We start from the raw sequence: 27,446 nt of genomic DNA on the forward strand, positions 1-27,446 counted from the left end.
TGCAGTCAATACTACCAGACTTTAGGCTTCATAACTCTTACAATATAAAAAATACAGTGTAACATGAACCCTCATCAGGTAGCAAAGAGGGTTAAGGCTACTGCTTGATGAACTGCTTTCTGTGCCAAACGTGCAGGGTTTAAACCCCCCTCCCATTTTGCTTTTTAACTCCCCCCCCAAAGATTTACAGTAATATTTTAAGAATATCCCTGATATCTAGTGGTGCTGCAGAGGGCTAACACTCTATCAAACAGCTAGGCTGTGTGCCAAGGGTACAGTATTTGAAACTCCTCCCCCTTTTTTACATCATTTTATTTCTAAGTCTTAAGTTAATATAATACTTATGATATCCGGTGGTGGTGCAGAGGACTAAAGCTCTGCTGAAGAGCTGTTTATGACGGATGAGAGTACACAGCTTCAATCTTTTTTAGTGCCTTTAGGACACAATATAAAGGATATCCCTGGTGTCTAGTGTTCCACCCCCCCCCCAGTATTGCAGGACTTGCTCATTAGTTTATAGCTCCCCCCTCACCCAATTGCACTGATGGACACACTAATGCATATATACACACACACACACACACACACACACACACACACACACACACATACACACACACCTAACCTACTTATCTCCCAAACTAACCCCCCTAATGTCACCGCCCAGGCAGGCACGCAGTCACACTCAAGCCCACATGGACCTGAGACCACTCATCCCTCTGCTTACACTCACACATACAGCCGCATTCATATACACTTACACACTCCCCACCACTACCTTAAGACTGAAGTCCCAGGCACTTATCTCTAATGCAGTCTCACTCATTAGAAGTAATGGGTGAAAATGAACCTCTGACTGTGTTCATTAACATTTCCAGCTGTGCAAATGCCTTACCGCAGGCTTTTCCAGGGGAGGGCATATGACTATTACATGCCACACTCACGGAATGGCTCATTAGCAGTAGGCAACAGAGAGAGCCCACAACAGTGCTGTACCTCTAAATGGTACAGTACTGTGGCAGAGTTGTCCCTGAATCAGAAATGATCACTGTGAGGGGTAAAACAGACATACCCTTCAAGGAAATCCTTCTAAATTGACCTCAATATTTCAACAGGAAACTAAAGTAGGCGACTTAAAAAAATACTATATTTTAGCAGAAATCTATATGAACTTTATAATTAACACCACCAAGGATGTACTACTCCCTATCGCCCTAGTTGTATAGAAGCTGCAAGACCAGTTTTAAACACAATGCTAAGCTTTCATGCTATAATTGATCTGAAATTATAAGGATAGAGAACATTTAAAGACTGCTCACATTTCAGGATTCTTCAAATGTGTTGTACGTGGGAAGGCTGAATCAATGCAGACTACTTTCTACCACCTACAGACTTTTAAAAGGAAGAATCTTCTTCACGTTCAGTATTCAGCACAATCCAATGCTTCAGGTTATTATAAAAGTATTTCCTTTAATTATATTTGTTTAGCAGGAGAAGATAAATTGGCCTATGTAGTATATATGAAGTGCAGTATTTAATATTCAACTTCATCCTCATCCCCTTTCTTTTCTCATTCTCCATTTTTGCTATGCCTTCTTGAATGTATCCAAGGATTTCCCCTGCCTTCCATTTTGGTAAGGCACTAAATGGGTCCACAATTTTCTATGAATAAGTACTTTCAAAGATCCAGGCAGTGGTCAGTTCCAACAGCCTTTAGCCCCCTCCCCCCACAAATAAATTCACTGCATTCTTCCTGATGAGGTGACCCTTTCACATCTCCAATATAATATAGATGGCTCTCATCACGTTGTGCCTGTGCTTTCTGATATACAATAGGTAAAGCCCTAATTGCTCTTATCTCTGGTCATACTCTAACCTCCATTCCAAACTCTCTTCTGATGTCCTTCCTCTGGAATCAGTCCAATTCCCCTCTCCTGGCATGACTACCAAAACTGCACACAGTAGTCAAAGTGTCACCTGGCCAGGGTATTATGTAGCAGAAGCATTACTTTTTTCTTCTGGAGTTTTATTACCTGGAAATACACATTTACATTCAGTCATTAGCTGCCACAGTCCTCTCTCTCTCTCCCCTCTCTTGGTGATCCATTTCAAGTGTGTTAAACATCCTCTCCCTCAACTTCTCTTCCTCTGTTGTTATCAGTTCTCCTTCCAACTGGTTCATCATACCAGGACTGTTATAGCCAAGTGCAGTACTTGTATTTGACTGCACTAAATGTGAACTGCCACCTTTCTGCTTCTCTTGGTCAAGTTTTCCAACTGCTTCCTCACATTCATCCTCTCATCTTTCACTGCAACATCTACCACTGTTACTGTTCACAAGAAGCTGATGTCTACAATACACACACAATGAAGATTAATGGAGCCAGTTCCAATTCTTGCAGTACTCCTCATGCCACCACTCTTATTCCTGTCATTATCTTTCTTATTTTAACACTCTGCGTCCTACCCTTCAACTATGTTGCAGCCCAGTTCCTCAGTATTCATCCTATCCCAGCACCTATATTTTCCTAAGCAGCTGCCAGTGTGGAACAAAGTCTAACGCCTTAATGAAGTACAAGTCAGATCACATCTACTGGTACAGCACACTCTAGTTCTCTTTATAACACATCGTACAACTGGATCAGTTCTGAATTCTGGCCAAGAAACAATGTTAGCTCTTGTCCTGAAAAACTACTTGAATACAATTAGTCATTCCTTAAAGGTTTGTAACTAAACTAACCAAGAGCAAGTCTCCAGATTTTTACTGCCCCCCCACCATGTACAAGGGTACCATTCTTATAGGTTCATAGTTAACTACAAAGCTAGAGTGTCTTTGTAGAACATTTTAAGCCTAGCCAATATCCCTCTGTGTGCTTGAATTAATCAATCCCATTTGATTACAGAGTGACCTTACTCATCCCACGGCAGATAATTATGTATTACCTCTGATGAGAATAATACATATCATCCCTAAGGAAAATAACTGTGATCCATCCATCCATAACCACTTTCCCTCATTTTTGTACATAGGGTTGGGGTGTCACCCAAACAATGACATCACTTAGAGTCAATGTTCACACCACCAGGTGGCTAGCCCTGCCTGAGCTGTTCTTCCATATCACACACTTGCATACACACTCACACCTATTGACAGTTTAGACTGTCCAATTCACCTACAGCATGTCTTTGGAATGTGGAAGGAAACAGGAGAGCCAAAGGAAACCCACCTGAACGCAGGAAGGACATGCAAACAACACACAGAAGGCACCCCAGCCGAGAATTGAACCGGAGAACCTCCTGATCTGAGGCAACAATGCCACTGTGCTCAAGTCTAGTCAAGGCTGTTCCTATCTTCTTATATTCTGTAAAACATATAAAAAAGCATGTGATCCCCCCTTATTTACCCTTTTACAAATTCCCTTTCATTTTAAGGTTTTTCCTACTAGACCTCCTTTACTTCCCTTTTATTTGCCTCCAAATACTGTTTCCTACTACACTACCCACCCCCTTCTTCATCTTGCTGGCATTGTAGTACTTTTCTTTAGCCTGCTCCTCAGACTCTTGTGCACAGCTCTGAGTAGTCACAATTCAGTTTTAAATTCTGCTGTACCTACCACCCTCTGCCCTAAACAGGTCACAGAATGGCTTTAAATTGAAAGTCGTTTGGTTGAAAAGACATTTCTGAAAACTTCTTTTGGCAAACTTTGAAGTTGCACTTCTGTGCAACGTCAGAGTTGGTGTCTCTCTGTGTGTGTCTGTGTGTAAGTGTGTGTGTGTGTGTGTGTGTGTGTGTATATATATATATATATATATATATATATATATATATATATATATATATATGGGTCTACCTCATATCGTTGAAATTCCACTTCATCAAACTTTAGGAAAACGAGACAACTTTGCTGAAAATGGACTTTATTGAATGTTCACATCAGCAGAGTTTTACTCTAGAAAAAGAGACACTTGGCCACCATGGCAAAATAAACACACCGAAGCATATCAAACCCATTCAAGTGGAGGGCTTTGCCCCCCACACTACCCCTACCAGTCTAAGATAGCACTATAGTGGGGAAAAGGGCAAATTTCCTCATGGTGGCCAACTGTCTCCTTTCCCGGAGTAAAACTCTGGTGATGTGAACATTCGATAAAGTCTGTTTTCGGCAAAGTCATCGCCTATTTCTAAAGTTCACTGAAGTGGAATTTCAATGATATTGGGTAGACCCATACTACATGGGAGGTGCAAAGGAGACTGCACCCTGCAAAAAAAAAAATATTTCTTTAATGATTGCCAAAATAGTGTTAGTAAGATTTCTCAAACAAATGGATTTCAATTTAAAACCATTCAGTGATAAGATAGGTTTCACCCTACTTAATACAGAAATAAACTGTGTATGCAAGTAGTGACATTCCATAAAGTACAGCTGTGTGACACTATATATCATAATTATAGGTGCTTATACAATCAGTGCTTTTCTGATTTCATAATATGAATGAGGATAAGCTACAGATAGCTATGCATCTTCTGCATGACCTGACAGCAGTCAGATGTCCCAAAGGACAGAGAGGTAATGCCCTGTGATGTGGCCATGTATAGAAAATCCTGCAAAAGTATAATATATCAGGCAGCAAGTGAGTCTAACTGAATTGCATAACTGTTTTATGTAAGGTACTAAATTATACATGCTCTGTCTTAGCACCATTAAAGTAATTACACTTTAAGTATAATGCATTTCTTTGCTTTTATCTGGTGGTTGGAAAAGAGGACTTATGAGAAATTAAGTATCTGTTCTGCACAGTTTTAACAGGAAGGCACACTGTGATTTATAATGAGAACACATTCTTTGTCGCACAATGTCATGTAGAAGAAAGCTAACTGATGTTCTGGTTGTGCATTTGCTGTTAATTCTATTTGTAATGGCACAGGCATCCTCTTTAATCCGTATGCATCCAGTATGGTTTAAAAATGGAGAGTGGGAGGATTTCATCTCCCTCCCCTTACAGATGAGACTCAAGGAAAAGGTAGTTCCTGGGCAGACATATGTTATTTTAATATTCATAATCCACACAGAGGAGTTACATCCTTCTAGCATGAAGCACAACAGTAAAAATCTAGCAGTAAAGGGCAGCAAAACTAGTCCCACTTTCTTTTTTGGAATAACAGGTGGTTTCTGCTGCCAACTAATGTTCTGGTTTCCTGACTGGAGCCAGTACGCACTCCTGCCCATAAAATTTATAGAAGGCTGATCTTAGACTTTAAGTCTACACACACACACACACACACACACACACACACACACACACACACACACACACAGGGATGGTGCCTCCTTTTCTCCCCTGTAGTACCCTTATACTGCAACAATGATCCTTCCATATATGCAAGTATCCTCACACCACTGTCCTATGAAAGGATCACTGCTGCCATGTATTCACAAATGAATGGGAGAGTGCTAAACAGTATGCAGCTCTAACCAAAGATGTGGAGATTACAGCACTGATTTTGACAATGTAGTAGCAACAATTGCTCTACTTCTAGAAAAATAATCTGGCTTTTCCTGGGAGTATCTATGGTGGTAATTTAAAGGGGCAGTTTTACAAATGTATTGCATTAAGATGTTAATGAAGAAGGCTACAGTGGTGGTAGTCACTCTAGAGGAGTGTGTCTTTACCGCGCAAAAAGTGTTGTACCATATTTGTCAAAACAAAAGTGATACAGCAAGGCTATCATTTTGAGAATGCCTGCTTAGGTACTGGTTAGCCTCACCTGTCTGGTATGTAGGGCATGAAAAACTGGTCAGTCCATTTCAAGTTCTTTGTTCTGTTAGCATCATACACCATTTGCCTAGGCACACCCAAAGTACTGAAGATCTTTTCTACTTTATTTTCAGGATTATGGCAAAAAAAATTTGCTGCTGAAGACACTGCTACAAGGAAAGCTTGGATACCACCATAAGCATAAAGTGGATTGATCTTCAAGCATACCCTATTTTTTTCTATATAGAATGTAGTACAAAGTTCCGTATATATAAAGGCTTGCAGCTCAGAGACCTTCCTGGCTAAGGTGACAGCTGTAAGAAAAATTGTTTTCTAAGTATTTTAGTTGAGGGTACCAGTAGGTTTTCAAAGGGTGGACACACTAAGCTTCTCCATGACAAAGTTGGGGCCTAATACCTAGAAGTCGGGATCCTCTAATTAGTCAGACGCAAACTATTCCCTTCAAAAACAATTAACTGTTGTGTTAGAATGCTGAAATGCTGAAAGTATACCTTAATCAAGGAGTAAGAAAGGCCTAACAGGCAGTGCAACATCTGAAGCATGGGACACGACTTAAGGATTACTGCTTTATTCCAGGGCGAGAAGCCTGTCCATTTGGATAAATATGAGCTCCTCATACTATGAATTTCTGCTTCTTTTACATTATCCATGGCATCTGATCTGACATCTTCCAGTCTATTAGTTTACAGCTCTTGAGGGTGGGTGTGGGGGGGGGGGGGTGACAAAATTAACCATCCTTTTGAGGGAGTAGCATGTTGTGAAAGGAAAGGGTCCTCGATTCCTCTGTTACCATCTACATCAGCCAGGAGGCTCAGTCATCTAATAGACAGCTTGTAGCTGCCACTAACTTCTGCTCTAATGGAATAAGAGGAACTGGAGGGAAAGCATACAGAAGACCCTGCACTCCCACCTGATTGAGAATACGTTTGTGGTGCTAAAGCTCCTAACAGCACATTGTCTGCCTGCTCATCATGAAGTATAAGCTGTATGAGCATCTTTTTAACTGTTTTAACTTCAGCCTCCCCACTGGTGACATACCTGATGACTGGAGAACAAAGATGGCCCTACGACTGACCCAGGCAACTGCAGACCCATCAGTTTTACCAGTCTTACATATCTCTGAGCTCACAAATTTAGACACGAAACCTTTTAGCTGTGAACCCCAAGCAAGTCAGCTTTGTTAAGGTAGTTCCTGTCTTCCAAACCTTAAACGTCTTAAAAAAAAAAACACAAAAACTGTAAGTAATGGCTATTCTGTACACACGTTTTACCTTGCCCTCGCTAGAGTCTTTGATACAATTACTTATGCAGGTATTATTGATAAAGCTTTTAAATCTTATTATATATTCATATATTGTTCACTGAAGATCAAGCTGGTTACTGTCAGTGCTGCAAGAGGTAGCACACTTGTCTTTGGTGCACAAGGATGTGGGTTCAATCCCCACACCGGATAGATGGACTGTGACACTGCAGTGCAGCATAAGGGGAGTGGATGAATTCTGAGTGCGTTGTCCAGGTGAGATGATAAACAGAGAACCGCATCTGCTTCAATTGGTGATAGCTTAGTTGGCTAGCAAGCACTGAGAAGAGAAAGCTGCTTGATGCATTGGCCAAATTTCCCCTAGTTGTACAAATACCACCTTGGGTTTTCCCTGAAAAGAAGCTACCAGCTTAGTGGGACTAACCAAGCCAACAAAGGATAAATACATAAATAAATCACTAAAACAAGCTATTGTGGTGATATAAGTTTGTTGGTGACTGCAAACAGAGTGCTATAGTATGCTTGCCTAGAGACACACTGCTTCTTCAGCAAGGACCAGACAATGCCAACATTTACTTAATTAGTCTTAAATTAAATGAAGAATAAGAAATATAGTGCAGCTCCAGTTGGGAAATACAAATTCTTAATCTCCTATCATATAAATGACACATCTGTTTCAAACTGATACTTTTATCGAAGACCTGAGCACCAATTTTGATAACTTTCTGTCATCTAACTACCGTGTCTCAAGAGTAGTTCATAAATACTTCTTACCAGACACAACAAATCTCCAAAAATATCTCATCTAGAACTACAGAAGATCTACTCCATTTATATTCCACTCTTTATTTATATTCCTCTCTCATTAAGCCCATCTTCGAATATAATTCCCTTTTGGCATGAATCTAAGCGTATTACTCAAGCTGAGAGACCACAGAGATTTCTAGCTAGAAGATTAGTGGCCTCAAGACACTCAGTTACCCAGCTAGACTAGCAGTTCTCTCCTTGAACTAGTCTCCCATCAGCTATTACATGGTGATTTTTCCTTTGCCTTTCATTCAATGAAACATCCAAACCAAACCTATTCAACTTTCAGCACATCCATAAAACAAACAGTTCTTTAAACACTCATATTATTGTTATTTTGTGCACAAAAAGGGAAATGGCTAGGCTTAAAATGGCCTGAAAGTGCAGCTAACCTAGTACTTGCCTACAAACCTATCAAGGACTTTAAACTATACCAATATATAAAAAAGACCAGATGGCCAGATACCTTCTTAATTCAACACATCTCCCCTTGTACTACCTTTGGATTGTGCAACCTAATGGTAACCTCTTGTGTTCAGCTCCCTGATAAAATGTGCAGCTAGGGCGTTGGGTATGTAGACTCCTAGAAGCTGCAAGGTGAAAACTGACTGAACGCTTCCAGGTAATCACAGAGGGGATACAAGTGGCTATGATCTCCCCTTGACTTGTCAATGTATCACATCACTGTAGTGTTGCCTGCTACAAAAGGAAGGGTCCCAGGCTTCATCACTGATTGAAAAGTCAGCACAGCATAACAAACAGCCACCGTTACATTCATGATGATGTCCTTCTTCCTTTGCCTTATGAAACACTGAACTAAGATTCAAAATTGAAGCAAATGTACTTCTCATGCATAGGCTACAGAATCTATTGTCAGTCTCTGAAATGATTATTTTGGGACAAAGAAGAGCTCTGGAATCCAGACGAACTGTTATTGCCATAGCTGGAATTTTCTTGTCAATGATGGAATCAGGAGGAGTACATACTCTATGGATTGCTTGCTTTGCTGTCAACAATTCCTTAAATACCAGTGAATCTCTAACATGTGTAATCTTGCTTATGGGGCCACACAAATGCAAGAGGATTTGAAAATCACAATCCCCAGGATAGCCCCTGCATGGAGAACAGTGCTGTGAAAGACAGAAACAAAAATATTTGCAGTATTTAGCCCTCAGACAGCCTGAATCTGCAGTACTTTGCATCCAGGAGGGATCCTAAGAATGTATTCTACTAAACACAGCCTACAGTGGATTTCTGTGCATTCAGAGCGACTAGTACACTCTGCGATCACTGCACTCCAAATTTCAAGGCTTTTTTAATGTCTTCCACAGAAGGTGCATACAGAAATTAGTACACATGAAATTCTTTTAGTTTCCCGTAGGTAAACAAAGAGCAATGCATTTGGTGAATACTCTATGCAAACTAGAAGCCAAAGGCAAAGAAAATTTAAAGTAGGATTTGCGCACTTTGAAAGTAAGGAAATGCCTATGGGCTCTGACAAGAGTTATGAGCAAGTTACTGTCCGTGTCTAAGGTGATGAGGAAATTATCCCCTATAAGCATTTAAGCATTCTGAACTCTTACTGCTACATATTTGTTCAGAACTGACAAGTTAAGGGTGGATTTCCACCAATCCACCTTTGGAACAAGAAATAGTCTATCATAACATCTTTTTAGGTAGAGGACTCACTATGTTGCTTTGCAGTCCAGCAGTTTCCTTATAGTGGGTAGTGTGTGTTACACAAGTACCCTTGAAAGTAGAAGATTAGCAGACTCTGTGGTGTGGCCCCTGTCTGCAACCACCCTTAGCAATTTGTTCAAGGTCAGGTATAATAACCGCTGCTTTTTCTGAAGTGGAAATCCTGTACCCCAAAAAACCTGGGGTAGAGAGAGGGAGGGAGGATGGATGGAGTTGTGTAACAGTTGCTCCCACTGCACACTACCGGTAAAGAAGTAGTAACTTGTCTCTGGGTCTCTATGCCACTGATGTCGTCTAACATCACCCCCCACTCTTGGACTGCTTTTCTTCTAAAACTGCCTATAGTGTTACTATATTTGTGCTTAGTCTTCCTTCTATAAAATGACAGAGGCCTTGGAAAGGTAGTCCTTAGAAAACATGGGGAATGATGGATGAAACATCTGTCTGACAGACTGTATTGTTATCCCTTTTTCTTACTAATTTTTTGATAATCCTCTGTGGAGGGACCCAAAGAAGTTACTTTTGTATGAGGAAGCACTAGCGGCTGTCCTTCATGTCATCAGCTGGCCTCCTAACAAGAGTATTTACAGCCGCAGCCATGCAGCATTCATATATGTCATACCGGTGGTACAAGGTGTGCAACATGCATACCCCATATCATGTTGTCACTTTAGCAAATGTTAACCAACCTTCTCTGCAGTCCATCATTATTTGAGAGAAGATATAAATTAACTGTAATATTCTGAACCAACTCATTTCGATAATTCAGAAGATATTTCACTAGTAATACACAATGCAGTTTTGGTAAATGATGTTCCTGATCCCTAGAGTAGCAGAAGTATTCATTTTCCTACCAAGCCTAGCAAAGATTCTGCCACTCTACCATGTCTTGCAGTGTTATTAATGCCTGGTACTATCTTAGACCACCTACCAACAATCTTAAGGAAAAGTACAGTTTTGTACCTACCATAAATGTAGATGTCCGAACAGGATAGCATCTGCAGTCCTAACAAATGGGTTGTCCTGTCGTCAGGCAGCCCCTTCGTCGCCGTGATTCCAAAGTCTGGGTCTGGCCTTGGCTGGTGTCGCACTTTCACCCGACGTCATCACTGCTGCTGGTCTTCGGGTAAGGCATCAGCCGTTCCTCAGTGTTTCTTGCCCCAGATGCCAGTTGCCCTCTTGGAAAAGCTAATTTTGGATAAATGCCAATGTTTCCAAAAAGTAGAAGGCAAACACAAAAATAGACCTATATGTACATATATACAAACAAATACACTAAGAAATCCCCCAGCTAGCTATTAGGTGGGCAAATACACTAGGAATTCCACAGAGGAAGGAGGGTGGGAGGGTAATCTGCAGATCCCTGTCTGTTCTGGACATCTACATTTATGGTAGGTACAAAACTGTACTATGTCCTTCAAGGATGCATCTGCAGTCCTAACAAATGGGTAGAATACCCAGCCAAAAACTAGGGAGGAGGAAGAAGGAATTTATGTATTAGGGATCTAGAGTATAGAGGTAAGTTATAATGCTTGGCAAATGTAAGGTCCAAGTAGCAGCCTCTATAATGTCCTTGGTGGCCATTTGCTTTTCCTTCCTTCCCTGCTGCATATGCTACTAGAAGCTGGTCAGTTTTTCTATTGCCCTTGGGTTCTGTCCAGGTAGTAGCAACTTGTCTATGTACATCCATCATATGCAGCAGTCTTTCCCCCTGTCTGTGGATTGAAAGAAGGTAGTAGTGGAGTGGATTGCCTGAGACACTCTGATACCACCTTAGGCATAAATGTAGGATTAGTTCTCATGGACACTCTATCTTGATGGAAGGTTGGAAGGGTTGTACTGCCATTAAAGCGTATTAAAGCCTTCCTCTCTTGCTGAAATTTGCTGGAGGTAAGTGCAGGTCCAGGAGAAAGGTTGTAGAAGATCTGTTGTTGCTGCTGCTTGGTTCGAATGGAGGTGTCAATTCTTTTCTAGCACAAAGTTCAAAGTCCATAATGGTAATAGTGGGTTGTTTTAGGTTTTTCCTTTTTCTCAGAAACCACTGCTGCCTTGAGTAGAGGAGTGAGAAGAGAGGGGATCAAAGCAGTATTCTGCATTCTGCGTGATGTGATGTGATTTGATGGAGGAGATGGAGGGGTAGGGACATCTCTGGCAAAATACTCCAGGATGTTGCACATCAGCCTTTTGGACACATCTTTTTTTCTCTTTCTTCCTCATAGTTGACACATTTTTTTCCTTTTTCCCATTCTTTGTTCTCTTTGCTGGGATAAATCTGGGTTAGGCCTCCTTTATAACCAGGATAAAAGCTCGGCTAGTTGCTCTTTTAGGTGCAGTTGCAGCAGCCAGCCAGTTTGTTTCAGTTTTTTGATGCAATTTGTGGGGTTGCATTTGAACATGCATCAAGGAATCAGATCCAGTCCACCCCCTCCCCGCTCCTCAGTAATGGATACCAATGCTGGGTATTCCTGTTTGATTTTCAAGTAGTACCTCCTCCATGAATTCCTTGGTCTTTTTCAGTATGCTGTTGCAGCTTGCAAAGTAAGATGTGGAAATGCACTCCACTGTCAGGCCACCAACCAAAGGATAGGAGTCCACCCAAGCGATCTAGAGTTACCAGCCAATACTCCTTGCCCAGCATGGGAAAAGAAGTTGGGGGGTCAGCATTTTGAATTTTGGAACAATGATGAAGTCTGGAGTAGAATCCCTGTTCTGTAGGTGGTACGCTTTCCACAGCTCTCTCTCATCTTGTTAATTGAGCTATTTTTTTTTTACTGTCTTGTTTGATTTTTGGTGTTAGTTTGGCATCTTTTTTCTGAGTGAAGTGTGGAAATGAAACCTTGGGAAACCTGTCTATAGTGCAAAAAAATCTTGTCTCTCACTGTGATAGTGGCAGTTGAAAATCTGTTGCAGTGGTAGTGGTTGTATCTGTGCCTCGTTGGTTATTGCCTTGCCACTGGCATCCTGCAGTAGGCTCCCTCCTCCTTGATTTGCATCTAATAACTTTGCTTTAACATGATCCGCAAGACCTGTTCTTTCAACCATGTATGCCTTTGGATCATATGAAACTGACAGTTCAAAGCTCTAGCTGGCATGTAAGGTTCCCAAAAGAAAATTCCTCTGGTGGAGAGGCAGAAGGAATCAAAAGGAGCCTCTGGATGGTCTGTATTGTCTGTATCATCAGAAGAGTCATCTGAGGACACTGGCTCAGGGGCTCTGCTCTAGGCCTCTTTCTGGGGCTGAGAGGCCCTGTCTGGATGAGATTGAGATCCCCTTATTAAGGGATGAGATCCTCTGCCAGAGTAAGCATTTGGGAACTGGAACTGGGGCTTAACAGGCACAGACGGATGGTGTCCGATAAATCTTGAGAAACCCTTTTCTTTGCGTTTCTTATGAATCGTAGGAGGATCCGACGGCATAATGTAAAATCTGAGCGAAAAACTGTTCGGAAAACTCAGACGACGCGCCTAGCATTCGCCGGTGAAAGCAAAGGCAGCTAAACAAGCTGCGTAAGAGTGGAAATCTTTATGAGGTATTTGTTTGCTTCTGCTTGAGGCGCCGCGCAAGAAAGACTGAGGGACTGCAGATGCATCCTTGAAGGACATCAGCAGATGTACTGGGGTACAGAGATTATGTATAAATATTAAAACTATTCCTGAATTTGAAAGAACCTGCCTGCCTCTTTTTAGGGACACAATCTGCTCCAAAGAGGCATTGTTAAAACATATTTAAAGGCCTTGATTATTGTAGAAATGACCAAGGGCCTAAGATGTTCTGCATCTAATAGCTCAGTACAACTTTCCTTGGTAGGGGAAGACTCTTAAAGATGGCATTGTTGGAAGGGAATCCTGAAGAGGGGGCTGTCCTCAATGTCAAGCTGTAGTGTGAGGACCAGATTCTCCTCAACCAATACACGTTTCATCTGAGTTACACAAATGAATAAGGGAAGGAGCCCCCCGCCCCAGTCTTGAGGCAGTACAGTCTTGAGTGATAGGGAGTTCAGGAATAGCATATGCTAGACTACTGCAAAGCATTCCTTTGCAAGACTTTAATAACCAAAACTGGCTGAAAATCCCTAGGGTACCGATGTAACTGATGTCTGTTTAATGGATACCAAGCCTAAGATGATCAATCATTTGTTGCCTTTTCCCAAGCAATCTTAGAACAATGTTCAGCCATCCCATGGACTGATGCCCTGCTATCAATCATTTGTACTACAATGGATGATAGTTCCACATCAGAAAGCAGGGCACAACATAGTGGAAGACTCCTAAGGAAGAGTTACTATGTCTTGTGGAATGCTTGCTGCAGATGTGTAAAACAGTGGCTAGCTGTACTGGACGCAGAATCGCAGGCCTACTAATCAACATTTTAACTGCTCCCTGCTGTGACTTATAAGTAGTAGTAGACTGAGCTGGGCAGTACTAGCAAGATGGAAAATGTATTAGTATGGTAGGTGACAAAATATGTACTCCATGCTTCAAACGATGAAGGCCTTAGCAACTTGGCCAGAGGTCTTGTCCAGATATCAATTACTGACCCAGAAGGTTGACACTGTCTTGGTCTAAATCCATTTTTTAGGTTTCTTCTATTGTTTCTATTTCTATTTCTAGTTGTGCCTGGGAAACCCCCTTATGTTTTTGTCCTTTTCTGAAGCAAGAGAGGGTCTTTACTTGATGCCTGGCTTCCCTTTGCAAGTTGACTTGGAAGTCTACTGCCCTTGGGCTAACAGTTTACACTGCTCCACAAAGGCTCTAAGATTTCTGGCTTTACTAAAGTTTTCTTGTTAAATATCTTACAGTTGTTAAAATTATCTACAACATTATCTTCCCCTTCGCAAAAATAAAAAGACTAAATAGCAGTTCTTTATGGCAGTCTGTTTCCCACAAGAACAACTGCTGACAATTTTCTGAGGATGTCATCAAATGCCAGGAAAAACAGAATAATCAAAGAAAAAGGATACAACAAAACCAACAGCCTCAAAACAAATAGGTGTAGCTTGCTCTTTTCTTGCACTGGATGGAAGGCAGTAAAGGCATACAGTAACTTTCTTATCCATTATCCATGCTGCCTTACAACTTTTGTAGCAAATAGCTGTGATTAACTGGTCCAGCACTGAAAGTACAGTTGTGTACACTTACCATAAATGTAGATGTTCGAGTGTATTCACTGTTGCAGTCATCACACTTGGGTTATCCTGTCAGGGGTAGCCCTCAGTCGGCCTGAATACCAGAGGCTTAGTATTTCTGCTTTGGTTGCTATCGCTCCAGGACTGATGTCAGGTCATCAGTGGTATAAAATCAGGCAGCCGACGCCATTACATCAGTTTTTCTGGCCCCAACTGTCAGGAGCCCCCAAACAGGGAGCTAGGCTATGGTGGAAGAACACCACCAGTAGAAAGTAAATACCAAAAATTCCCTATAAGGAGTGAGGAAGGAGGGTGGGAAACCAAGACTGCAACAGTGAATACACTTCAGCATCTACATTTATGGTAAGTGTACACAACTGTACTATGTTCTTTGTGTTTCACTGTTATAGTCATCACACTTGGGTTGATTCCCAAAACTGAAGAAAAGGGTGGAGGCAGTCAAGAAGACTGGGGGCTGGCTAGGATGCTCTGCAAGACTGCGGTTGCAAAGCCTGCCCTGGATTTGGAGAAGATAGACAGGTGGTAATGCTTTGTGAAGGTATGAATAGAAGTCCATGTTGCAGCCTCCAGGATGTCCCTGGTGGGGACCCCTCTGAGAAAAGCTGCAGAGGTGGAAGTTGCCCTGGTGGAATGCATCCTGACCCCCTTAGGGGGCGGTTTCCCATGGTGTTTGTAGCAGAAATGGATGCAGTGTGCTATCCATTTGGAGATTGTTTGGATATGGTCTTGCCCTTTTCCCCTGCTGCAAAGTTGACTAGCAATTGGTCAGTTTTCCTAAAAGATTTAGTCCTATCCAGGTAAAATCTGAGCTGTCTGTGCACATCTAGAGAATGCAGAATTCTTTCCCCCTTGTTTTGTGGGTTAGGGAAAAAGGTGGGCAAATGAACTGATTGACTGAGAGCCACACTGGACACGACTTTATGCATGAAAGTTGGGTTAGTCCTGAGGGAGACCCTGTCAGCATGGAAAATGATGAAGGGCTCTAAAGCCATGAAAGTTTGTAGCTCTGAAACTCTTCTAGTTGAAGTGATGGCCAGAAGCAAGGCTGTTTTCCAAGAGAGGAATTTTAACTCTGCTGAAGCTGCAGGCTCAAAGGGGGATAGGGTGAGCTTTTCCAACACAAAGTTAAGGTCCCAAGCTGGGGTAGGAGCTCTTCTGGGTGACCTTAAATTGTTAGTCCCTCTTAGGAACTGTTTGATGAGAGGGTGTGAGAAGAGAGGTGGCTCTGTGCTGTAGTGAGCAGAGATAGCAGAGGCATGAATTTTAATAGAAGAGAAGGATAGGCCCCTGTGTAGTAGGTCTGCTAGGTAATCCAGGATGAGAGGTAGGGAAGGCTGTGCTGTTTCAGCTCCTTTAGCCTGGATCCAGGTGCAAAACCTTTTCCACTTGTCAGCGTAGGATTTTCTAGTGCTGGGGTGTCTGGCCTCACGTATAACATCCAGGACTTGCTCGTTTAGGCTGGCAGCTGGAGGAGAGGTCAGGGAATAAGCTAGGCTGTCAGGTTCAGGGTCTGCAATTGTGGATGCATGAATTCTCCATTCTTCTGGGTCAGGAGTGTTGGGATCTGAGGTAGGTGCCATGGTGGCAGGGGTGACAGGCTGCGCAGCAATGGGTACCAGTGCTGGCATGGCCAGTCTGGAGCAATCAAGACTGCCCTTGGTTTTTCCTCCCTTATATTGAGCAATACCCTTGAAATTAGTGATAGAGGAGGAAATGCATAGATTGAGAGGTTTACCCATTGGAAGGATAGAGCATCCACTTTCTAGGCCCTGCTGTGAGGTTCCCTGGTGCAGAATTTACTGAGCTGGTGATTGTTGTGGGAGGCAAAGAGGTCCACCTTCGGGGTGCCTCATTTCTGGGTTACAAGGTTGAATATTCTGTGGTCTAGCTGCCACTCATGTGGGTCTAGCAGATTTCTGCTTAAGTTATCTGTCAGAGAGTTTAGGGAGCCTGTCAGGAATCGTGCTAGCAGGTGTATTTGAATGGCTGAAGCCGTGTGCCAAAGGGTCATGGCGAGTCTGCAGAGAGGATAAGAGTGAGCTCCTCCCTGCTTGCTGATACACCACATCACTGTGGTGCTGTCTGTTTTGATCAGTAGAGGCCCCAGGGAGAGTATGGGTCTGAAGGCTGTCAGAGCGTGCTGAACAGCTAGCATCTCTTTTTGGCTGATGTGCAGATGTACTTGATTTGGGCTCTAGTGGCCCTGAATGCACCTGTATCCAGGTGTGTACCCCAGGCATAATCTGATGCATCTGTGGTGAGGGTCTGGGCAGAGGGCATGCTGCTGCCCACCACAGAAAATCTTTCCTTAGACAGGGTATCATAGGTATGATAGTTTCCAGGTCTTCAGAGTGTTGACACCAAAGGCTTTTTAGGTACCACTGTAGTTTCCTCATATGCAGTCTGGTATATGGAATGAGTAGAATGCAGGAGGCCATGAATCCTAGAGCTTGCAGGATTTTCCTTGCGTTTAACCAGGTTTTGTTGGCTAGTTGAGAGAAGTATCCTGTCAGGTAGGCTTGTTTTTCTGGGGTAAGGAAAGCCATCTGGGATGCTGTGTCCAGGCTTGCTCCAAGGAATACAATTTTTTGAGTGGGGAATAGTTTTGATTTCTTTTTGTTTATAGTATACCCCAGGGAGGTCATTAGGTCCTTTACAAAGGGCTGGTGCTGTAACAGCTTTTCCTGACTGTTTGCCTGAATCAGGCAGTCATCTAAGTATGGGTAAATTTGAATATTTCTTTGTCTGCAAAAAGCAATGGCTGGAGCCAGGCATTTTTGTGAAAATGCTGGGAGCAGTGGATAGGCCAAAGGGAAGCACAGAGAACTGAAAGTGCATACACCCTGCCCTGAAACGTAGATATTTCCTGCAAGATTCCCTGATTGGGATGTGTAGGTAGGCCTCTTTTAGGTCTAGGGTGGCTAACCAAGCATCCTTGGAAAGCATAGAAAGAAGCTGCTGGAGGGTGAGCATTTTGAATTTTGGTATCACCAGGAAGGTGTTTAGAATTGATAGATCGAGGATTGGGCGCCAGGTGCCCTATTTTCTAGGTACCAGGAAAAGCCTGGAGTAAAAACCTTGGCCTATCTGGTCTGCAGGAACAGGCTGTATTGCCCTCATGGAGAGCAGGGAATGGACTTGTTTTTTGGCCTCCGCCCACTGGTTTGGAGGAAGATCTGGGAACCCTTTTGGGGTTGGCAGAGTGTGGAAATAAAATGTGCATCCCTGGGACACTATGTCGAGGACCCATCGTTCATTGGTAATAGAGGCCCAGTTGTTTGCATGGGAGGAGAGTTTTCCTCCTATGGGCACAAGCAGGTGGGCAGAGGTAAGGGGTGGAGGTGCAAAGTCATTGTGAGTTCTTTCCATAAGGGAGTGGCTTAGCACTCTCTGTTTTGAGGTGGAGGAACTCAACTGCTTATATCTCTGCATTCCCTGGGACTGCTGCCTGCGGGGTCTGCTTCCTCTAGGTCTTGGCTGAGCTGGCCTGGAGGGGCCAGAAAGGACCCGTTCTTGGAGGGGCAATGCCTACTGAACCTCGGAGGCTGGATCTGTAAGAAGTCTTTAACTGTCTGTATAGATTTAGCTTTTTCTTCCATCTTTTTTAAGACCTATTCTGCCTTGGTGCTAAACAAATTGTCTTTGTTCAATGGTGTGTCCAATAGTTTTGATTTAACATGGTCTGGCAAGGTCTGTTCCTTAAGCCAAGCATGCCTTCTAAGTACAGAACCAGTGACTGCTGCCCTGCAAGATGCTTCTAGGGCGTCAAAGCCATATTATAAGGTGTGTTTAGTAACTTGGCTTTCAGAATGCATAAGCTCTTGTAATTCTTTATTTTCTGCACAAACAGGAAAGGTAGATTTTTTTTGTTTGAGGAGTTCCATGGTATGTTGCTGGTATTTCAGCACGTGGAACTGACAATTAAGTGCCCTAATGGCAAGAGTTGCAGAGGTGTATACTTTTTTACCCCATCTGTCTAAAGCTCGGAAATCCCTGTCCGAAAGGGTGGGATTCTTAGTTATGGTTGCTTTAATTCCTTTAGGTCCTTGGGAGATGACCTCTGGGTCAGCAGTAGGATTTTTGAAAAGGAATTTATGAGAGTCAGGGACTCTATAATACCGGTCAGATTTCCTGGGAGCAGGAGGAAAGTACAGTTGTGTACACTTACCATAAATGTAGATGTTTGAGTATATTCACTGTTACAGTCATCACATTTGGGTTATCTGCCTGCAGGTAGCCCTCAGCTGGCCTGAATACCAGAGTCTTTGGATTTTTGTGTCAGAGGCTGTCGCTTCTTCCTTGATGTCAGGTCGTTAGGGGTATAAAACATGCAGCCAATGGCATTACATCAGTTTTTCTTGACCCAGATGTCAGGTGCCCCCACAATAGGAAGCAATTAAATGGTATGGTAAACCCCCATCAAAAAGCAAATACACAAGAAAAAATAAATATACCAATAAGGAGGAGAGGTAGAGCCAAGAGAAGTCAGGGGCTGGAGGGAGGGTAACCAGGACTGCAACAGTGAATACACTCGAACATCTACATTTATGGTAAGTGTACACAACTGTACTATGTTCTTTGTATTTCACTGTTGCAGTCATCACATTTGGGTTGATTCCCAAAGCTAAGGAAGAGAGCAGGAAGTTAAAGAGCATTAGGGCCAGCTATTAATCCCTGCAAGACTGCAGTGACAAAACCAGCTCTGGATTTAGAAAAGACAGGCAAGTGGTAATGCTTGGTGAAGGTATATGCAGAGCCCCAGGTAGCAGCTTCTAGGATGTCCCTGGTAGGACCCCTCTGAGAAGTGCCACAGAGGTAGATGCAGCCCTGGTGGAATGTGATTTTATTCCCTGTGGGGTAGGTTTTCCATGGTGCTTGTAGCAGAAATGAATGCAGTGGGCTATCCATTTGGAAATGGTTTGCTTTGAAATGGCTTTCCCCTCTGCCCCTGCAGCAAAGTTAACTAGCAGCTGTTCAGATTTTCTGATAGGCTTAGTTCTGTCCAAATAGAATCTTAAGTTGTCTGTGCACGTCCAGAAAGTGCAGTATTTGTTCCCCTTTGTTTTGTGGATTAGGGAAAAAAAGTAGGCAAATGAATGGACTGACTGAGGGCCACAGAAAACACCACCTTGGGCATAAAGGAAGGATTAGTCTTGAGGGAAACCCTGTCCGGATGGAAGATAATGAAGGGTTCCACTGCCTTGAGGGCCTGTAATTCAGACACTCTTCTTGCTGAAGTGATGGCTAGAAGGAAGGCTGTTTTCCAAGAAAGGAATTTCAACTCTGCTGTAGCAGCTGGTTCAAAGGGGGAAAGAGTGAGCTTTTCCAATGCAAAGTTAAGGTCCCAGGCTGGAGTGGGAGCTCTCCTGGGGGGTCTTAAATTTTTGGCTCCTCTATGAAATTGCTTTAGCAAGGGGTGAAAGAAGAGGAGTGGCTCAGTATTATAATGTGCTGAAATGGCAGAGGCATGAATTTTAATTGACGAGAAGGATAGGCCCTTGTGGAGCATTTCTGTTAAGTACTATAGAATATGAGTCCCCCGAGCCTGGCTCCAGGAACAGTATCTTTTCCACTTTTCAGCATAGGATTTTCTAGTACTAGGCCTCCTTGCCTCAAGAATGACATCCAGTACCTGCTTACTGAGGGATGCTAAGGGAGAGCTCAAGGAATTAGACAGGCTGCAAGGTTCAGGGTTTGAAGCTGAGGGTGCAGAATCTGGCCCGCCTGCTGGGACAGCAGGGAAGGGGTCTGAGGCAGGTGCCATGGTTGTAGCAGTTTCATACTGCGCAAGAGGGGGTACACCAGTGCTGGCGTGGCCAGTCTGGTGCAATCAGTATTGTCCTTGGCTTGTCCTGTTTGATCTTTAGTAGAACCTTCAAGAGGAGAGGCAGAGGGGGAAAGGCATAAACCAAGAGGCTTTCCCAGGTAATGGGCAGGGCATCCACTTTCCAAGCTTGACTGTGGGGAGTTCTTGTGCAGAATTTGTTCAACTGGTAGTTCTGCGGGGAGGCAAACAAGTCTACCTCTGGAGTCTCCCATTTGTTCCTCAAGAGGTTGAATATTTTGGGTTCTAGTTTCCATTTGTGCGAGTCCATGAGATTTCTGCTCAAGTCATCTGCCAGTGAATTTAGTTTGCCTGGCAGGAATTGAGCTTGTAGATGTACTTGGTAGCTCAAGGCGGTGTCCCACAGAGCCATGGCTAGTCTGCAGAGAGGGCACGAGTGGGTTCCCCCCTGCTTGTTTATGTACCACATAACTATGGTGTTGTCTGTCTTTACCAATAATTGTCCTGGAAGAATACGGTCTTTGAAGGCTGTCAGAGCATTCTGTACACCTAACATTTATTTTTGATTGATATGCAGGTGCATCTGTCTCGGGTTCCATTTGCCCTGAATGCACTGCCCTGCCATGTGAGCCTCCCATGCATAGCCTGATGCATCTGTTCTTAGGGTTTGGGCGGCAGGGGGGTAGAGTGAAAGGGAGTCCATTGTTGTGGTAGCAGGTCTCTGCCCACCAGAGGAACACTGTCTTTATACAAGGAATGATAGAAATCATTGTTTCCAGGTCCTGAGAATGTTGACACCAGAGGCTTTTTAGATACCATTGTAGTTTCCTCATATGCAATCTTGCATATGGAATTAGTAGAATGCACGAGGCCACGAACCCCACAGAGCTTGCAGTATTTTCCTTGCAGATAGCTGGGGTTTTGTGGCCAATAGTTTGAAGTAGGTTGCCAAATAAACTTGCTTCTCCAGAGTGAGGAATGCCATCTGGAAAGTTGTATTCAAGCTTGCTCCCAGGGATACAATCTGTTGGCAGGGTACTAGGTGAGATTTCTTTTCGTTGATGGTGTATCCCAGTGAGGTTAGAAGTTTCTTTACAAATGCCAGGTGTTGTAAGAGCAAGTCCCGGCTTTCTGCCTGAATCAGACAATCATCCAAGTATGGGTAAATCTGAATATTTCTCTGCCTGAAAAATGCAATGGCTGGAGCTAGACACTTTATGAACACCATGGGTGCAGTAGATAAGCCAAAGGGAAGTGGAAGTGCAGAGAACTGAAAGTGCATGGAGCCCGCCCTGAAACGTAGGTATTGTCTGCAGGATCCTCTTATTGGGATGTGCAGGTAAACTTCCTTTAAGTCTAGGGTTGCCAGCCAAGCATCCTTGGCTAGCATAGGAAGAAGCTGTTGAAGAGTTAGCATTTTGAATTTTGGAACCACCAGAAAGGTGTTGAGAATAGAGAGGTCCAGGATAGGATGCCAGTTGTCGTCTTTTCTGGGTACCAGAAAAAGTCTTAAATAAAAACGTTGTCCCTTTTGTTCTGCTGGGACAGGTAGAATAGCCCTGATACTGAAGAGAGAGAACCTGCTGTTGGGCCTCTGCCCATTGATTTGGGGGTAGGTCTGGCCAACCATTTGGGGGTGGTAGTGTGTGGAAGTGGAATCTGTATCCTTGGGAAACTATGTTCAAAACCCATTTGTCCTGGGTAATGAGTTCCCAGTTTTTTGCATGCAGGGCGAGCTTTCCTCCTAAGGGAGCAGGTAGTAACGCAGGGCTTGGAAGATTTAAGGTGAAGTCATTGTGCCATTTTTCCGTAGGTGGGTGGCTTACTACTCCCGGCTTTGGAAGTGGGAGCACCCCACTGCTTAGATATGTGCGTAGTCTGAGACTGTAACCTAGGTGGTCTGCTGTTCCTGGATTTGAACTGAGAAGACCTGGAAGGGACTAGAAAGGATCAGTTCTTTGAAGGCCAATGCCTACTGAATCTGGGAAGCTGTACTTGTAGGAAATCTTTAACAATTTGCATAGATTTAGCTTTTTCCTCCATCCTTTTGAGGACGACTTCTGCTTTGTTGCCAAAAAGGCGGTCTTGGTTTAAGGGAGCATCCAGTAATTTAGTTTTAATATGATCTGGCAAGTTTTGTTCCTTAAGCCAAGCATGCCTTCTAAGTACAGACCCAGTGACAGCAGCCCTGCAAGATGCTTCTAAAGCATCAAAACCACATTGCAAAGTATGTTTACCAACTTGTTCTGCAGAATGCATTAAATCTTGCAATTCTTTGTGTTCAGCACAGTCAGGAATCAACATCATTTTCTGTCTAAGTAGTCCCATAATATGCTGCTGATACTTTAACATATGAAACTGGCAATTTAAAGCCCTAATGGCCAAAGTAGCAGAAGTGTATACCTTCTTACCCCATCTGTCCAAGGCTCTAGAATCTCTATCAGAAGGGGTAGAAGTTTTGGCAGCAGTAGCCTTAATGCCTTTTGGTCCATGGAAAATGGTCTCTGGATCCACAGAAGGATTCTTGAAGAGGAACTTGTGACAGTCAGGTACTCTAAGTACCTGTCAGGTTTTCTGGGAGCTGGAGGTAAAGTGGCTGGGGTAAGGCTAAATTCCAAGAAAGCATCATCTACAATGTCCAGAACAGGAGGGGCAGCTAAACGCCTGTGTTGCGGTAGGAGAAGTACTCTTTTTGGACTCAGAGTAATCCTGGCTTTCCCAGCGGAAATACTCCCTACGAGTGTGCAGGGTTTCACCAAAAGAAAAATCTTCTGGAGGGGAAGTAGAGGGAATGGAATCCTCTGCATCAGAATCCTCATAAGTAGATAAGGGCAAATCCTGGTAATCAGAAGGGGCAGAAATATCAGATTCCTGATCAGAAGAATCAGAAAGAAAATCGGTTCTAGGTCTCTTGAGGGGAAAGGCTGGCTTCCCCTAATTAAGGTAATAAGGTCTTCAGCCATTCTAAGCATTTGTTTTTTAAGCATATGGGCCTGAGCTTGCGGTTTGGTCATCAGTTTTCTAGGCGAAGTGCAAGTTTTAGGCCTAGATGAAAACAATGGCGTCAGTTTAATATGAATATCTGTAGGCCTGAATACACCCTTAGAAGCCGGTGCCTGCACAGTGGCTCCGGACCCATCCAAGGTAGAGACATCGGCAGGTTCCATAGTCGAGGAAGCATCTCGCGGCATACTGGACTCCGAATGGGTCTCAGTAGAGGCCTGCGAATCAGAAGTAGTGGGTATCAGGGGCTGCGAAAGCACCTCACTGAGTACCAGCAGACTGGCGACTAGCTTAACAGAAGCGTCGTCAGCAGTTTTGGACCTATATGGTCGGTCTCTGTCTTTACCCTTACTTTTTTTGGAAGATCAGTAGTTGAATGGCAAGACAAAGCCATTTTGAAGTACACAGAATGTGTACGAAAATAATTAGCTGCAAAAATAGCCTGATGATGAATAGTTCGGACATTGAACAAGGCACAAAACCGACAATGAGGGATGTCGTGGTCTGGGCCTAAAAGTACAGTTGTGTACACTTACCATAAATGTAGCTGTTCGAGTGTATTCACTGTTGCAGTCATTACATTTGGGTAATCTGCTGGCAGGTTGCCCTCAGTCGGCCTGAATTCCAAAGTCTTGGGTCCTGCGTCGGTTGCTGTCTCCTCTTCCATGCCGTCAGGGGTATAAAACAAGCAACCAACGCCATTTTCTTTAGTTTTTCTTGCCCCAGATGTCAGGTGCCCCCAAAAAGGTAGCAAAAATATATATATAAAAAAACACAAAGTTCAAAAAAACAAGGAAAAATTCTGATACTAATGCTTTAGCTCAACACATAAAGAAACATAATGACCATACATTCTGTTTTAGAGTGCTAGAAATAATCCCACAGAATCTCAGAGGAAGTGATGCTAGTAATAGTCTTGCATTAGCTGAATTAAAGTGGATTCTGAGATTTAATGCGCACAACCATCCTGGCTTAAATACCACGGTGTCTATTAAACCTGTTTTGAATAGTAGGAAACGTTAATAAGTTGTTTTTTGGAATACTATGAATTTATTGTCACAGCCTTGATTAACTATATTTTAATTTAACACGTTTATAACCCCTATCGTCCCTTATTGTGCATCAATACTTATATGTTGTCAAAAACTTTTTTACCTTGATACACATTTGAATTCTTCAATAGTAATTTATTCTTATACACATTAATAAATTTCATATACATTCAATTAATAGTACTATTTCACTTTTTATATATCTATTTGCTATCTATATTTCAATCTCCAACAAACTCCTCAAATATTAACCTATACAATTTCTCTCAACTAATCAATTCTGTAACTCGCCCTGCAAAAAACCTCTCCACTGGAAGTACACTGGATTGGATCCTTGTCTCCCACCCTCACTATTTCTCCAACAGTGGCACCCTTCCAGACTCCCTTAGTGATCACACACCCACTTTCACCAACAGACTTCCCACTGTTCTTCAACAAACCCACAACTATATAACTATCCGTGACCGAAAAAATTTCAACCCAACTACCTTTGTAAACTCCTTAAAAGCAATTAACTGGAACTGTCTAAAACCCTTCCTCTAGACATAGCAGTGACACACTTTAATACAACTTTCTTAACATTACTTGACTCTCAAGCTCCCCTAAGGACAAAGAGAATAAAGACTAAATCAGCCCCTTGGCTCTCTACACACACTCTTGCTACCATGAGACATAGGGATAAAGTCTGGGCACGCTACCACAAACTCAAAACAAGTCTGCTCCTTAATGAATATAAAATGCTTGAAATAAAGCAAAGAAACTCACTACCTCGATCGAAGAAACTATTTTCTTCACTCCAAAACCAAAATAAAATAACCCTCAGAAATTCTGGAAAGGGATCTCCACTCTCCTTCATCCTAGTACACCAGATACTCCACCCCTGACTTAAATGCCTCTGAACTAGATCTGGCCACCCAATTTAACTCATTTTTATTGATTCAATTGCAAAACTCACCTCTTCATTCTCCAGCCCCACTATGCCCTCTAACACCCCCTACCCTCCACCTCAAACCTTATCCTTCACTTCTACTTCCTGTTCCCCATCTTCTAACTCCTCTACCACTTCCACTACCAAATGTGTTCTCCAAACACCTCTACCCTCCAACTCTCCTTCCCCAACTCCACTTTCCTTTCATTCAATCCCATGTCTACATCCTCTATAAAGAAACTGCTTCTAAAATTGAAACCATGTACCAACCCTGACAATATACCTTCCTACTTTCTTAGTGTAGCTGCTGAAACACTTGCATATCCCATCAGCATCCTAATTAATCGCTCCCTAAAAGAATGCACAGTTCCCCAAATATGGAAACAAGCATATATTATTCCTCTCCACAAAGGGGCAACAATAATAACATCAACAACTTTCGTCCCATAGCCATCCTGTCCCCATTTCAAAATCCTAGAAAAATGTGTCCATCTTCAGCTCCTCCCTCATCTCCTAGAAAATCACCTTATAACTCCTACACAGCACGGCTTTAGACCTAACCACAGCACAATGACAGCCCTCCTCTCCTTCCTTGAAACAGTAAACAGAGCTCGTGATTCTGGCCTAATTGTCTCTACCTTATTACTAGACCTCTCCAAAGCCTTCGATACCATCTCACATAGCCTGCTCATAACTAAACTCTCAGAACTTAACCTCTCTTCCTCTTCCCTGCAATGGTTCTCTAGTTACCTATCCAACCGGAAGCAAGCAGTAAGATGGAAAAAAACTACCTCCTCATTCCTTAGTACCACACAGGTGTTCCACAAGGCTCCATTCTAGGTCCTGTTCTCTTCAACATATTTATAAATGACTTCCATAAATCAATCCCATTCTCTAACATCATCCAATATGCTGATGATTCAACTATCATCTGCTCAGCCACCTCTATCTCTACACTTCAAAACTAACTCAAGATGCCTTTTCTACAACAGAGCAATGGATGTTACATAACCACCTAGCTCTTAACGCCTCCAAGACCAAGCTAATGATTTTACTCCTTCTAAAGCTACTCATCTCAATCTGAACACTTTTTCTATCACTAGCCAAAATAACTCTCCCTAGAATTGGTGACAGAGACCAAGCTACTTGGGGTACAAATAGACAACCAACTTAAATTTACCTCTCATCTACAAAAAACATCAAAAACCAAAAACTTGGTATGCTTTATAGACAAAAGCATACCTTACCTCTGCTACTAAAATAACACTCGCTTCATCCTTCCTTATCCCTCCCTTCTATGGTGCCCCACTCCTAACTAATCTTCAATCCTCCCTCAAAAAACAACTTTCCTCTTGTTACAACAAAATTGCAAAATTTGCCACCAGCCACAAGTCTTCCTCCCACCACTGTCTCTCCCTCCAGATACTAAAATGGCTAGAACTTCCCAATCAACTCACTTACACTCAGTTAACTCTAGCCCACAAACTTATTCTCAACCCTCCCTCTGTCCTTCCTTTCTTCCACATTTGACATGCATCTTCCCAATAGAGTATTGAGATCAAACAATCAAAACCTACTCAAAGTCCATAAACCTACACATCCCCAGGCAAAACCTTCTATCCTTCAACCTAGCTCGCCTCTGGAACTCCCTTCCTCCACTCATCCGCACCACCTCTAATCACTCTGCTTTCAAAAAATCTCTCTATACACACCTAGCATCTCAGTGGGAATGCTCCTGCTCCCACCCTACATAACCTACTCTTCTCCTTCTCTCATCTGCCATTGCTCTGCCTCATCTTATTCTACCCAGATTCTACAGAAGTTATTAGATAAGCCCTAGGTTCTCTTCTTCCCCACTTCATCATGTCACTGAACCTCCTCTTCTTTTCCAGTAACTAATTTTTCCTAACTACTCTGTATTAAATGGATATTTCTGAGCTAATAAATATAATTATTATGTACTTTCTGCACATTGTATTTAGCTGTTA

At 42.9% G+C, this 27,446-nt stretch overlaps 1 protein-coding gene across 2 annotated transcripts in view; it reads right to left on the reverse strand.

Moving 5' to 3' along the window:
- ZNRF2 (zinc and ring finger 2) overlaps positions 1–27,446 on the reverse strand; it is a 1,389,094-nt gene that overhangs the window by 656,544 nt on the left and 705,104 nt on the right. The window lies entirely within an intron of this gene.

The sequence above is a fragment of the Protopterus annectens genome, chromosome 3.part0, assembly GCF_019279795.1.
Source record: "Protopterus annectens isolate FY-2018-M chromosome 3.part0, PAN1.0, whole genome shotgun sequence".
NCBI classification, from domain to species: domain Eukaryota; kingdom Metazoa; phylum Chordata; order Ceratodontiformes; family Protopteridae; genus Protopterus; species Protopterus annectens.